Raw genomic sequence first — 14,638 nt, 5'->3', positions numbered from 1 at the left:
GAAGAAAGTAAGGCTTGAGGCGTGCTGTAACACACTTTCTTTAAAAAGTTGTTGCCTACTATGGGGATTTACAGACAAGGACTCTCCAGGATACAACAAGCCTTTTTTGTAGAATGCTTTCAATGAATTCTGGCTTGGAAGTACGTTCTTTTTATAGATAGTGAGAAGTTGTGTTTATTGTCTTTCAATAGATGCATCTTTTTTACTTTCAACAGATGTGTTTGTACTGTTTTTACAGATGTGTCTGTTGCATTTCAGCAGACGTATTTACAACTTTCAATAGTTGTGTTTGTTGTAAATACTTATTTTTTATTTAAGAGTTATATTTATTCTTAAACAGTCACATCTGAATAATTATCTTTCAATAAATATTACAAACTATTCAACAAGGAGTATACTACTTTGCTTAATTTTTAATCTAACTAATTATTCACTAACTAATCAAGTTGTCGGATTCTTGTTTTATATTAGGATTTTATAGTGAAAAAATTTATTATTATTTTGTTAAGAATTAAATTTATTTTTATATTTATTCGTAGATTCAAAATTTATCACAACTTCTAACTGCATAGGTGGTGGGTCACCCTTTTCAAATCCAACAATATGTTTTCTTTTGTTAAGCCACGAGATGTACCAATCTCCAGTTCTGTTTTGGTAATTTTCGATAACAATGGATCTGTTTTTCAACATTGATTTGGACAAAGCTTTTTTCTTTTTATAACAATATAAGGCAGCCAGCATGGTACACTAGAATTATGTCATATACTTGATACAAAACTAAGTGGGCAGAACAATGAGAGAATAATTACAAGTCACAGACAACTTAAAATTTACTTTGCTTAATTATATAATACATTATTTAATGTCTTAACTATTTCTATAAATACTATTTTTTTAATTGGGGGAGGGGTGATTATTACAAGTCACAGACAACTTAAAATTTAATTTTCTTACTTATGTAATGCATTATTTAATCTTTTAACTACTTTGATAAATGCTATTCTTTTTTTTTTAATTGAGAGAGGAGGGATTCGAACCCTGCTCTAAACAGAGAGATCATGTATCAACCAATAAGTCAAATACTCATACAAATGCTACTTAATTTTTAGATTGATAACAAAAAAATTAAAAATCAGGTAACATATTAAATTGTTTCTAATGCAATTACCATATTAGACATTTTTTTAAAGTAAAAATATTAAATATGATATCAACTTCTTGATTAAAGTTTAATAAATGGCTGTCTAAAGTTTTTAAACAAAAATGATATTGAGAATTTCTAAGTTGCATACACAATAATGGTGGCCAGAAGCTTAAGCACAACCCTTTTGCTGACTTTTTACACCACCAAATTTATAAAGCAATAAGAACAATTCATAAGGATGAATGTCACTTGTGAGATTTCACTTAGACATCAAAAGGGTGGAAGTTTGGGGCTAAGTGTGTATTACTACATGTGTATTACAATAAGTTTTACTCGACCTCAACAAAAATTATGTAATAATGCATGATCAATTCTTCTTGATTGTTGAGGTGATCATTTTATATTCTTCAATAAGCAGCCTAAGTAAAAAGTTTCAGCCCGTTTGCAACTTGATCATGGAGGTCCAATAGGGGGCGACACGTTGTCTCTTCAAGATTATGACTTAACGTCGAATTGTTCAAGAGTGATTTAATGGCTGGCGACTAGTATCTGTCTTGCTACAAAGCCTTTTTTTTTTCTTTTCATATTAATGCCTTTGTACACTTAGCCAATAAATAGGACAACAAATCATCTTACTTTTGAAAAAAACTTAATCTCATAATTCTTAATTAAGTACAAAACGATACATAATTAATTCGACCACAATTCGTTTGATGAGTTAGTGTTTATAATGGTTATTATATATGATTATAATAATTTTTATTTTGTGGGTATAATCTCATAAATATAAAATTAAGATTAATCTTTTGTTTTGAACACCCAATAGCAAATGGTCAAATCAACGAAGTCGGAGTTAAAGTAAGCTAATCAAGGAATAAACCCAATTTGAAGAAAAGTGAATCCTAATAAAATTGTTAGCATTTCTTGATGAGCCACTAATTAAGCTAGCCTTGATGATTTTGCAGCAACCATGACCCAGCGACCATGCAAGTAATGAATTTATACAAGTTGACAGACCAAACAAATCGGCCGCCTTCGAAGCTTTTATGTAATTTGGCAAGTTGACAAGCCATGCCACCTGGCTAATACCTCTCCAGACTTGAAGAATTCAAAGTCTTGAGCCTATAACGGCTGAAACTGACAAAAAGAGAAAATCAAAATACAAACAAAATCATTTGTAATTTCCTCAAATGAGTCTCTAGCCGTTGTCCTTGTTGGTTATAACTTCGATTGATTAAGAATTAAACTACATTTTTACTTCCAAAAAGTACACTCACTTGACAAATCCTTCCCTTCTGTGTGACTTAAGGCCATGTGCTTGATTTTCGCGACCAAAAACCTGCATTAAAAATCCAAGTTAATAAAAAACATGCATGAACAACATTAATTAAAAAAACACAAAACGAGTCTTTGATGTCATTATTAATTTAATTAATTAATAATGTCTTTCTAGTAATTGAGATTATGTAGGAGAAAATATTGTCATCACGCCATTAATAAAGGAAGCAGGTAAGAAGGAAGATGGTACACAACTTGGAATTCCTATAAACAAGTTCATCTTCATCAAGATTATTATAATTCTCGTATTTCTTTCTGAGCTTTTAGAGTGTTTTCTTTTATGGTGGAGGAAGATGAAGTTTGGGAAAGAGTGTGCAGAACAAATGGTGCAAGAATGGCAGGAAGCATACATGGATTACGGTAATCTCAAGTCAATATTGAAAGATATATTAAGGTTCAAGCAACTGAACAAGGCACCATCGCCAATGGCAGCAACAACAAAAGGGTCATTGAAGAGAAGGGTATCGCTCTACAGGACATTTAGTAGACTAACAAGCCGATATAGATCAGGTTCTCCAATGAAGAATAATGAAGATGAACTGATATTAGTAAGTGCGATGCAAGAAGGAGGGAGAGAGCGGGATTACCAGACCATGTTTCTTATGTCAGGCGAAGAAGGAGGAGAGTACGAGCTACTTTTCTTCAAGAGGCTTGATGATGAATTTAACAAGGTGATTAAGTTTTACAAGAAGAAAGTTGAGGAAGTGATGGTGGAGGCTGATGAGTTGAGTAAGCAAATGAATGCCTTGATTGCTCTTAGGATTAAAGTTGACAATCCAGTTGTTGGAGGAGCTGATATGGTGAATCTTGTTGCTAATGAATTTTCTTCAAATTCTTCATTAGTTCTTCATCCCACCAATGGTGGAAAGCAAGGAGAATCAGGGTTCTGCTGAATTCAGAAAGTCCAGTTTCCTGCAATTTTTCTCTTTTTTTTTTTTTTAATTCTAATATAATCTGGGAGTTCCAATTTTGGGGTTATGTCCAAAAAGTCCTTCAAGTTTTCTGAAGTTTTCAATCTGCCTTTTTGTTTGTGTAGTATGGACAAGGGTGGGTGTCATCCAAGAAGTTGAGATGAGCAGTGAAGGAATATCAGAAGAAGAAATTAAGGAAGACAATGATAGAGATAAACTCAATGGAGCAGAAGCTAATATTCAAGGATTTAGACCAGCTCCATTAGACGTCTTGGATCATGTAAAGATCAATTGTCAGCCTGAAACTCCTCTATCAACTCTCAAAGGCGTTATCAAAAGCTCAAAATCGGACTTATCATTCAGCAGGCAAGAGCTAAGGAAAGGAGAGGAGAAAATAACTCAAGCTTTTGTAGAATTCTACAGAAAGCTCCGACTTTTGAAAACCTACTGGTAACATTGCTTCATCCTTTAGAACTATAAGCAAATGAAAAAATTTTGGGCTTTATTGTTGATCATATTTGTACTGGATTTATCAGCTTCCTGAATCAACTGGCATTTTTCAAGATCATGAAGAAATATGACAAGGTCTGTCCTTTTAACTTCATCATGATTAATTAAAATCACTAGGTTCTTGGTTCATTTGTACTAATTTAATATGCCAGTGCAGATCACATCGCGGAATGCATCAAAGGCTTACTTACAGATGGTGGATGAATCTTATCCTAGCAGCTCTGATGAGGTTAGATATAGCTAGTTGAACTCTATTTTTGCGAGTTGAATGGACTACCCTTTGTCACTGACTTTGCTCTTCCTTACTACTCTCTTCTGTTTTGACAGGTTGGTAAGCTTATGGAAAGGGTGGAGGCCACCAATGTTAAACATTTTGCTAATGGAAATCACAGAAAAGGAATGGAAAACTCTAAGACCACAAGTTAAAAAGGAAAGACATAGAATTGCATTTCTATATGGTAAGACTGTCTCATTTTAAAGCATCTGTTAGAACAAATTCTTTGTATTGTGGTAGAATTTTGAGGTTACTGTGAAATAGTTAGGAAAAAAATCACACTGTCCTATTACTACATCAAGCACACTTGATTAAAGTCATGTTTTTGTGTGTGAAAAAAGGCGTCTTAGAGCATTTCAGTCTCCATCCCATTTCGTTGTTTTGAACTGACTATTTCACAAATTTTCTTCACTTGCAGGCTTCTTCTCTGGCTGCTCCATTGCACTTGTAGTGTCCATTATTGTGAATATACATGCAAGAGATCTTCTTAGGACTTAGGGACGTCATCAGTACGTGGTCAACATATTTCTGCTTTACAGGTCAAAGTCACTCAAAATGTAAATTTCCTTCAACATTCTTGATTCTTAGCAATTTTTGAGGCAGTTGTTTAGTTTCTTGAAACAATCTTCTTGGTTTTTCCTATCCTTCTGAAATTAAAGGACTCCTACTGAATTCAGTATTATACTAATGATTATGCTTAATCATTTTGCAGCCTGTTTATTTACATTGGCCTGCACATGCTCATGTACTCCGGAAACATATTCTCTTGGAAGCGTTATCAGGTCAACTTTTCATTTATATTTGGTTTCAAGCAAAGAACAGAGTTAGGCTATAGAGAAGTACTTCTTAGCACCGCGCTTTCTCTGCTTGCATTAGCTGGTGCCATTTCACATTTGGATATGGAGATCGACCCCAGAACAAAAAGTTTCACAGTTTTAACTGAACTAATCCCCTTGGTCCTGCTCCTTGTAAGTCCTATCTAGAATACATTGTCCCTACTGAAATTTCTTATTTTGATGCTATTTCAAGACGAGCATCTGATTGAAAAATTTTCCCTGACCTGCTTGCTGGTGCACCTATATTGCAGGCCGTTCTTTCAATAATGTTCTGCCCTTTCAATATCATATACCGTTCAAGTCGATTCTTTCTTATCAAATGTGCATTTTACTCTGTTTGTGCACCTCTTGACAAGGTAGCAAGACTAAAAGAATAAATTTCTATTTACTGATATATGAGTAATGTAATGTAATATGAGAAGTTCATCTTTATTTTCACCTTGTAGGTCTCCCTCCTAGATTTCTTCTTGGCAGATCAACTTACTAGCCAGGTTTGATATTCAGGTCAACGTCTATAGAACACTATAACTCCAAACTGGTTTGTTTGTTGATCAATATCCATTATATTTCATATCAGGTGCAAGCATTTAGAAGTTTGGAATTCTACATTTGATACTATGGTTGGGGAGACTTTAGAAAGAGATTGAACAAGTGCGAGGAGAATGAAGTCTATAGGGTGTTTTACGTAGTAGTAGCCATTATTCCTTACTGGTTCCGTTCCCTTCAGGTAATGGTAACAACCCACATATCTTGTACAGCAATGACAATGTAATCATTTTACTATTTCAAATTGCATGCCAATTTCATTTCTGGATTTTCTCTAATGTTGTATGTTATCTTTTATCTTCTAGTGCCTTAGACGTTTGTTTGAAGAAAAACGTGCAGCAAATGGTCTTAATGGTCTGAAATAGTTGTCAACAATCGCTGCGGTTACCGTAAGGACAATTTATCAGCTCCAAAAGTAGAAAACTACAGCCTGGCTGGTCTTGGCTGCAGCAACTTCTGGTATTGCAACAATAGCTAATACATATTGGGACATTGTCATCGACTGGGGTCTCCTTAGAAGAAATTCAAGAAACTCTTGGCTGAGAAATAAACTTATTGTACCACACAAAGGTGTTTATTTTGTAGCCATGGTAAGAAAACATGCTCTCATGATATTTATATCATTCGTTTTCCTTTTGGATGGAGATGAGATTGTTGGGGTGTCAACATTTTGAAAGATTTGACCTTCCTTGATTGGTGTAATAACTTCCTAACTAAAAATATATTTGGGTAAATTACAGGTATTGACCTTCCTTGATTGGTGTAATAACTTCCTAACTAAAAATATATTTGGGTAAATTGCAGGTATTGAAATGTCTATTAAGACTTGCTTGGATGCAGCAAGTGTTGGGTATTCAAAGTGTACCTTTCGTGCATAATACAGTCTTAATTGCAGTTGTTGCTAGCTTGGAGATCATTTTCCGTGGCATTTGGAATTTCTTCAGGTAACTTTAAACTATTCTAGTTAGTTCTCACTTCTCTCACTCAATTAATGTTCGTAGGATTTAACCTTTTAGAATCAAGCTGGTAAAAACCTTTGAAAGTTGAAGTGTGGAGGTAACAGCTTCAGTCATTACACAGTGGGCAATGCCACCAAAAGAGAAGGAACCAAAGAGATCCAATGGTCCAAAGAGACCTTGGTGAATGTGCATCACAGTCTTCAAGAGAACATAATTCAAATTAAAGAGGAGAGAACTAGGGGGTAAATGGATGGTGATTGCAATCATAATAATATTGAGTTGGAGTGTGCAGGTGGACTTGTGATTACAGACATGACAATCTCTCCAAAAGAAAGTAAGGATTTGAGCTCCAGGCAAGTAACAGGGTTGGTGGGTCCAAAGGAAATGGTGGTTAAGGAGGGAGATGGAGTGGGTTTGATCTCTAAACATAAAAAGTCAATAATTAATGATGGGTTTCCTTATGGGCTGAACAATGAAGCGTAGGGAACTGGAGTGAGCCCAAGAAAGACAAATAAATATTGAGTTGTAAGGATGGAAATTTAGGCCACGTTTGGGTCATGAGCTCCTTGGAGAGATGTTGGGAATTTGGGTCCACTAGCAAACAAAATAAAGTCCCAAGGCTGATTACTGGCTCATTTAAGTTGAAGAGTGCAACTTGCTTCAATGGTCCATAGGTGGCTAACGTGGGGACTGGTTGTGTGAAAATAGAGCCAAACCAGGTGGAAGTTGGGAAGGGTCTGCCCCCTTTAGACACAGGAAAAAGAACAATTATGAAAGGCAAGGAGGGGAACAGGGAAAGCGATTGCAGAGTTGATATTTCCACGGGTGAGTCAGGTATGCCATTGGTGGAATTGGTCACCAAAAGGAAAACAAAAAAAAAAAGGCTCAAAAAAGGTGCGACGAAGGTAAAGTAAGAAAATATGAGTACTTGGGTAAATCATTGGAAAGAATGGGTGTTGGGAAAATGGGTCTACAAAAAAATATAAGGAAAAGGAAGAAGGCAACTAGGAATGGAGTGTTAGATTTGGAAACTGGCCTTACATATGGGGAATCTTTCTCCAAAGGGAGCAGTCGTGTTAGGCAGCCAAAAAGTAGAATAGGTAGAGACAATGACGAGCATCAAGCCATAACCGATATGGAAAGTTCTACCGGGGAACTTGTCTTAACGGATTCACAGTTGAGGATTGAAGAAATAGTTGAGAAAGATGGTAAGGCTCAGAAAAGGAGAAATAGTATGAGAGACACGATTAATGAGGTGAGTCTTAGGGAAAACAACGAGGTTCGGCATGAATCTTCAACTTTGGAGGTCAGGAATTGTATAATCAGGAGGGAAGCAAAGATTACATTTGAGGCAGCAAACAAATTGGGTCTATAATTTCTTTTTAATAAAGGCTCTTTCACTGACGAGTTTGCGAGGCTAGAAGTAGAGATGCAAGAGGAAACGGTGGTCTTAGGCGCGATTCCAAGTATAGGTATGTGGGTGAATATTCTTTTTTTCGTGAAGTTAATCACTTGGAATGTAAGAGGGTTGTATAGAAACGAAAAACGAAGAGCAGTTAGAAAATTGTTGAATAGAGCCAAGCTGAATGTGGTTATGCTTTAAGAGACAAAGTTAAAAAAGATCGAGGCTAAGATTATCAACGTAATTGGTGGAAGAGGGAAGTTCAAAAGTATGTACAGGGAGTCTGATGGGCGTCAGGGGGCATCATCACCCTCTGGCAAGAAGAATTTTTTGATGTTGATAACGCATTTATATGTAAGAATTTTATTCTGATTGAGGGCAGAGTTAGGGAGGGAAATTGGAAATGTGGTTTTGGCAATGTTTATGCACTAACTGATGATAATGCTAAGATTGAGCTATGAGAGGACTTGGCGAGAAGGTTAATTGAATCTGACTATCTTTAGTGCCTTGTTGGCGATTTTAATGTAGTGTTGAGAGTAGACGAAAGGGTAGATATTGCTACTAACGAAAGAGAGATGGAGTGGTTCTTGCAATTCGTCAATTAGGTTGGATTGGTTGATCTCCCACTTGGAGGCAACAAATTTAATTGGTGTAATACTGTGAGGAAGTTATTTTCAGTAGACTGGATAGATTCTTGTTACATGATGATGTGATTAGGAGGTTTCAAAATATTCGACAGTGGTGCATGTCTTCATCGCTTTTAGATCACAACCCAGTCCTCTTAGGAGTGAATGATGTTGATTGGGGCTCTAAGCCATTTCGTTTCTTCAATCGTTGGATGGAGGAGGAGGGCTTCTAGGAGGTTTTTAGAGAGGCTTGGGTTGAGAGTAACAGTAGACTCGGCGAAAAGGGAGCAATTTGGTAGTGATTGAGGCTCACCAAACCAGAAATAAAGAAATGGCAGTCATCTAAATGGGCCAAGCTCAGTTTAAGATTAAGGATCTTGAAGAGGAGATACAGGGGAAATTACAAGAGTGGCAGAATAGCAGCATGAACTGCAGCTTTAGGGAGAAGATCATTAAAATGAGAGCTAATCTATGGTCACTATATAGAGTGGAAGAAAGGTCATGGCATCAAAAATTAAGAATTAAATGGTTTTTGGAAGAGGATAAAAATTCCAAGTTCTTTCATGCCGTCACTTCTGCTTGAAGAAAGAGGAATTTTATTGATAAAATTCATATTAAGGACATTGTCATTGTTGATCTCATAACCATCAAAGAAGAGGTGGCTCGACATTTTGAGAAACTTACGGCCAAAGACCGATGATTACTTTTAGAGATTGGGAGTTGGATCTTAGAACGTTTAATGAGCACTCAATGGGTGCTTTCGAGATGTAGTTCTCTGAAGAGGAGGTTAGGGATGCGATTTTCAGTTGTGATGGAAATAAAGCCCCAAGGCCCCGATGAGTTCAACTTCAATTTTTTTAAATTTCAATGGCCTATCATTAAGAGTGAAGTTATGGCGTTTATGCAGAAATTTTATGACACGGATAGCTTTGATGAAAGGATTAACTCTTCGTTTATTACGTTTATTCCTAAGTGTAATAATCCTAGAGCACTGAATGAGTATTGTCCTATAAGCTGAGTAGGAAGTGTTTATAAAGTGGTGGCCAAGGTCCTTTCTAACAAGTTGAGAAAAGTGACAGAGAAAGTGGTTGGTCCTAACCAGTTTGCTTTCATCCAAGGTAGACAAATCACGGATTGTGCCTTGATCACTAATGAATTGGTAGATTGTCTCAAAAAGAGTAGAGAATGAGGTGTCTTCTTCAAAGTCGATTTTGAGAAAGCCTTCGATAGTGTGGTCTAGAACTTTCTTGATTTTGTTATGAGGAAAATGAAGTTTGGAGAACGATGGAGAAGTTGGATCTGCTCTTGTATCACAACAGTTGTGATGTCAATGCTGGTTAATGGTTCCCCATCTAGACTAGTTAAAATGAGAAGAAGGCTTAGACAAGGATGTCTGTTACCTCCCTTCCTCTTCAACCTCGTGGTGGAAGCTTTTAGTGCCCTCATGAACAAAACCGTGGCTATTGGTTTGTGTAAAGGCATTGAGATTGGTAACAATGGATTGGCTATATCTCACCTTCAATATGCAGATGATACCATGATTTTCAGCAAATTGGATATTAAGAGTATCTTTAATATTAAAATGGTGTTGAGGTGCTTCCAAGTTATCTTCGGGTTGAGAATTAATTTTTACAAAAGTAGCTTGTATGGTGTCAAAGTGGACGGTATTGTGGATTCATGGGCTAACAGAATTCCTTGCATCGTTAGGTCAATACCGACATCTTATCTGGGCCTTCCCCTTGGTGCAAGATCTCACTTAAAAAGTATTTGACGCCCAGTTATTGAAAAGTTTGAAGTAAGGCTTGTTGAGTGAAAATCTCATCTTCTCTCAATTGAAGGGAGAATCACCTTGATTTAGTCGGTCCTTGAGAGTCTCCCAATGTATTTCATGTCTTTATTTGAGATGCCACAAGAAGTCAAGGCGGAACTGGACAGAATTCAGCTAAGGTTCTTGTGGAGTGGCACAATTGAAAGGTGATGTATTCATTGGGTGGATTAGGACTCGATATGCAACTTCAAAGATTGTGGGGGACTTGGGTTCATGGATCTTTGGCCAAAAAACAGAGCTCTGCTAAATAAATAGATTTAGAGATATGGTAGAGAGAATGACTGTCTACGAAGGAAGTCATCATCGCTAAAACAGGGGGGGGGGGGATAATTTGAGCCTTATTCCTTCTAACTTAGGGGGGAGTCATTCCTCCACTATATGGAGGAACATTATTTGTCCACTAACCCTTTCAGAGAATTTATTTTCTTTGTTGTGTGCAGGTATGGAATATGTAGTTGGAAATGGCGCCAACATTAGTTTTTGGGATGATGAGTGGATCGAAGGTATTACACTCCGCATTGCCTTTCTTTGGTTTTTTGCCCTCGCCATCAACAAATCTGGCAAAGTTTGTGAATTAGGATCGTGGGTGAACAGTGTATGGCAATGGGAAGTGAACCTAAGGAGAAGAATTTTTGATTGGGAAACTAATTCTTGGAAGTTGTTTAAAGACTGCCTTAATAGCATTATCTTTGACCAAGAGATGAATGATAAATTGATATGGAAATTCACACCAAGTGGAAGCTATACACCAAATTCCTTCTGTAGACTGGCTTTACATAATAATAAGGCACCTATTGATCTCTGGCAAAGCGTGCGAGCTGGGCTTGCTCCTCCTAAAGTGGAGGTGTTTGTATGGCAAGTGATCAAAAAAAGAGTGGTGGTGAAGGAGGAACTCGCCAAGAGGAATTTAATGCAGAGGGATTTGGCCTTATGCATGCTGTGTAACGTGGAAATTGAATTGGTAGGCCACCTCTTATTTACTTGTACTGAATCTTGGAAAGTTTGGTGCTCATGGTTTGAAGATGGGGGAATTAAAGGATGCATGCCAAGGGAACCAGCTGACTTTTTTATGGCTTGGAACGCTTGCCATGTTGAAGTTAATAGGAAAAAAATTTGGAGAATGTCTTTTTTTACCATCATTTGGTTGATTTGGCTCTTTATAAATGAAATGGTATTTGATGGGGTAGGCTAAGACTTTTTGAAAATTCTGAACATCATTCAGACTAGGGTGGCTAAGTGGGCGAAATCTAGATGGCCTAATGAGATTCATACTATCACAGATATTGCTAGATCCCCTTTGAATTATCTGGCTACTGACAGGAGAAAAGCCCTTAAAATTTCAACTAAATGGGAATGTCCACCAGCAGGATGGTTCAAGTTCAACACGGATGGGGCTGCTAGAGGATGCCCAAGTTATTTAGGAATTGGAGGGATATTGAGAGATGACACGGGGGCTGTTAAAGCAGTTTTATCCAAGAAAGCAGGGTGGGGGATACGAACCTAGCTGAAGTTTTGGTTATTCGAGAGGCAATATTGATCTTTGTTGCTTCTGCTTTGGTGTCTTCAGGTGGCATCATCATAAAATGTGACTCCAAGAACGCCATTACTTGGATTGACAATCTAGATTCCTCACCTTGGTATTTGAGGCAATTGATCCTAAAAATCAAAACCCTTCAAAAACAAGCTCTTGGTTGGTAGATCACTTATATCCTAAGGTCAGGAAATGATAGAGCTGATAACCTGGCCAAGTCAGGTGTGGATAGATCCAATGACTCACTGTGCGTTTACCCTTAACTTCTTAACACCATGGTGACAAAAAATGAGAAGTCAAGAGGAATTTTGTCCCTTGAATGGTTTTAGGAGAAGTAAGAACAAGAAACAGGCCATAAGACATGTTTCTCAGCCTTACTTGTTCTTTTGGGATGGTGTTTGTGGTTTACTATTTTGAGTTTGTTGTTTGCCTTGCTAAGATTTATGTTGTTGTTCTAAGAAGGTTATCTATTGATAATTGTCTTGTTGATTGTTCTGAGTCTGATAGCAGGGTGGTGGACTCTTGTTCTCTGTATAGTATAATAGGTTGCTATCATGGCTATTTTTTTTGTAAGCCATCCTAGGACTATTTTAATTGGAGGAACACCAGTTGATAAGTGTCTGTTTTTGTAAGTAATAGTTCTATATAATGAAATGACCCTCTTTAATCTTAAAAAAAAAAAACCTTTGAAAGTTGCCCACCAAGCCAACTAAAATAGTTTTCCAAAGTCCATAGGAGATCTATTTGACCTTAGAGTTACTTTCAAGCATGTCCAAGCAAACTGATAAATGCTTGCCAACATTTAGGTAGAAATGGACATTTGTGGTTTCATGTTTACATAGATTGCCATACCTAACATTGCTCACCATCATCAACCTTGTGTTTTTGATGAAATCATGGCTCTGAAATGTTATAAAATTTAAACTCTTTGTTAGAACTAACAGAAATTTGATTCTTAACTGATCAGGTTGGAGAATGAGCATTTGAACAATGAGGGCAAGTACCGAGCATTTAAATCAGTACCCTTACCTTTTTACTATGACTACAATGGAGACAAGAGTATATAATATAAAAACACATCGTGCAAGAGAAATGATATGAGATTTTTTTTTTTTTTACAAGTTCAATGAAAATTTCATTGTAGATTGCATTTACTTGCTATCTACATGCAAAACACAACAATTTGTGACGACCCAAGTCCTATTAAGTTGTAATACTTGCATGGTTGCTGTAGCACGTGAATGCTTTCAAATTAACTTAGCTTTCTTTATTTTTATCAGTTTGCTTTTTTGTACTAGTTTTAGAGTTAATACCATCTTTGTGCTGTTCCATTACGTGTAAGGTTGCATGTAAACTTGTTTTACACTTATTAAGCATGGTTACAAGTGTATTTCATGTACAACAGAGTATATAACCTCTATGTTATCTTAATGAAAATATAATGACTCTATATTCAATCTTTTTTTATTTTCTACTTCATATCCTCTGTTACTTACATTAACATGGTATCATAGCATTCTTAGGATCTTATTGGACCTGAGAATACTAAGAATCTTTCTTCCTTTATTGTTGATTCATCTCTTGACATTTCTAGCATCTCTTCACCTTCAACTTCTCATATATCTCCACCTACATTTGATGGCAAAAATTATCAAGTTTGGGCTATCAAAATGGAGGCTTTTCTCAAAGGTTATGACCTTTGGACAACCATTGAAACTAAAGAAGAACCTGTTACTTTGAGAGACAATGCAACCATAAATCAGATCAAACAATATTCTGAAGAAGTAACAAAATGATACAGAGCTTTGTCTTTCATTCAAGCTGTTATGTTTGAAAAGATCTTTAGTAGGATCATGAGTTGTAAAACTACAAAGAAAGCATGAACTAAGCTTGAGGAAGATTATCTTGGTACAACAAAAACCAGGCAAATGTAGGCTCAGAACCTTCGAAGAGAGTTTGAGTTGATCAGGATGAAAGAATCACAAACTATAAAAGATTATATAGATCATGTTAGTCATTTGGTGAATCAAATGAGGCTGCTTGAGATGATTTACCAAAAGCTAGAGTTGTTCCAAAAATTCTCATCAGCTTACCTGAAAGATTTGAAGCAACAGTTACATCTTTATAACAAACTAAAGACTTGTCACAGCTCATAGTGTCAAAACTGGTCAGTGCACTTCTAGCCACTAAGTAAAGAATATCATCTCGACTAGAAGCAAATGTGAAGAATGCTTTGTTTGCTTCAAGCAAAGGGAAATCTAATGTAGAGGCACATGGTAAGAAGATGACTAAAGATAAACTGCAAAAGAAATCTTCCCATGCAGGTCAATCTTCAACCAAGAAAGGTAAGTTCAAAGTTTGTAGTTACTTCAAGAAAAGAAACCATTCAGAAGATCATTGCTAGTTCAAATAAGATGCAAAGTGTCAAGCTTGTAATGAATTGGGCCATGTCAAGAAAGCATGTAAGAATAAGTCCTTTGTTACTAATAAAGCACTTCAAACAGTTGAAGCTTCTACTAATCTTAAAGAGAATCTATTTATGGCCCTAGAAAACACAAAAAATGAAATTGATAATCAGGATTGGTTATTGGACAATGGGAGTTCTAATCATGTTACACCAACTGAAGCTGACTTTGTCAGCTTAGATAAAAACTACTAGTCAATGGTTAAAATAGGAAATAGAGTTTATCTTCCTGTTGTTGGCACAAGTACAGTTTGAGTCCATACTTCCAC

At 36.4% G+C, this 14,638-nt stretch overlaps 1 pseudogene; it reads left to right on the top strand.

Moving 5' to 3' along the window:
* Positions 2,776-12,972, top strand: LOC18601564 (annotated as a pseudogene).

The sequence above is a fragment of the Theobroma cacao genome, chromosome 4 (assembly GCF_000208745.1).
Source record: "Theobroma cacao cultivar B97-61/B2 chromosome 4, Criollo_cocoa_genome_V2, whole genome shotgun sequence".
NCBI lineage: Eukaryota > Viridiplantae > Streptophyta > Magnoliopsida > Malvales > Malvaceae > Theobroma > Theobroma cacao.
The sequence above is the reverse complement of the archived record's forward strand: the minus strand, read 5'-3'. Positions and strand labels throughout refer to the sequence as shown.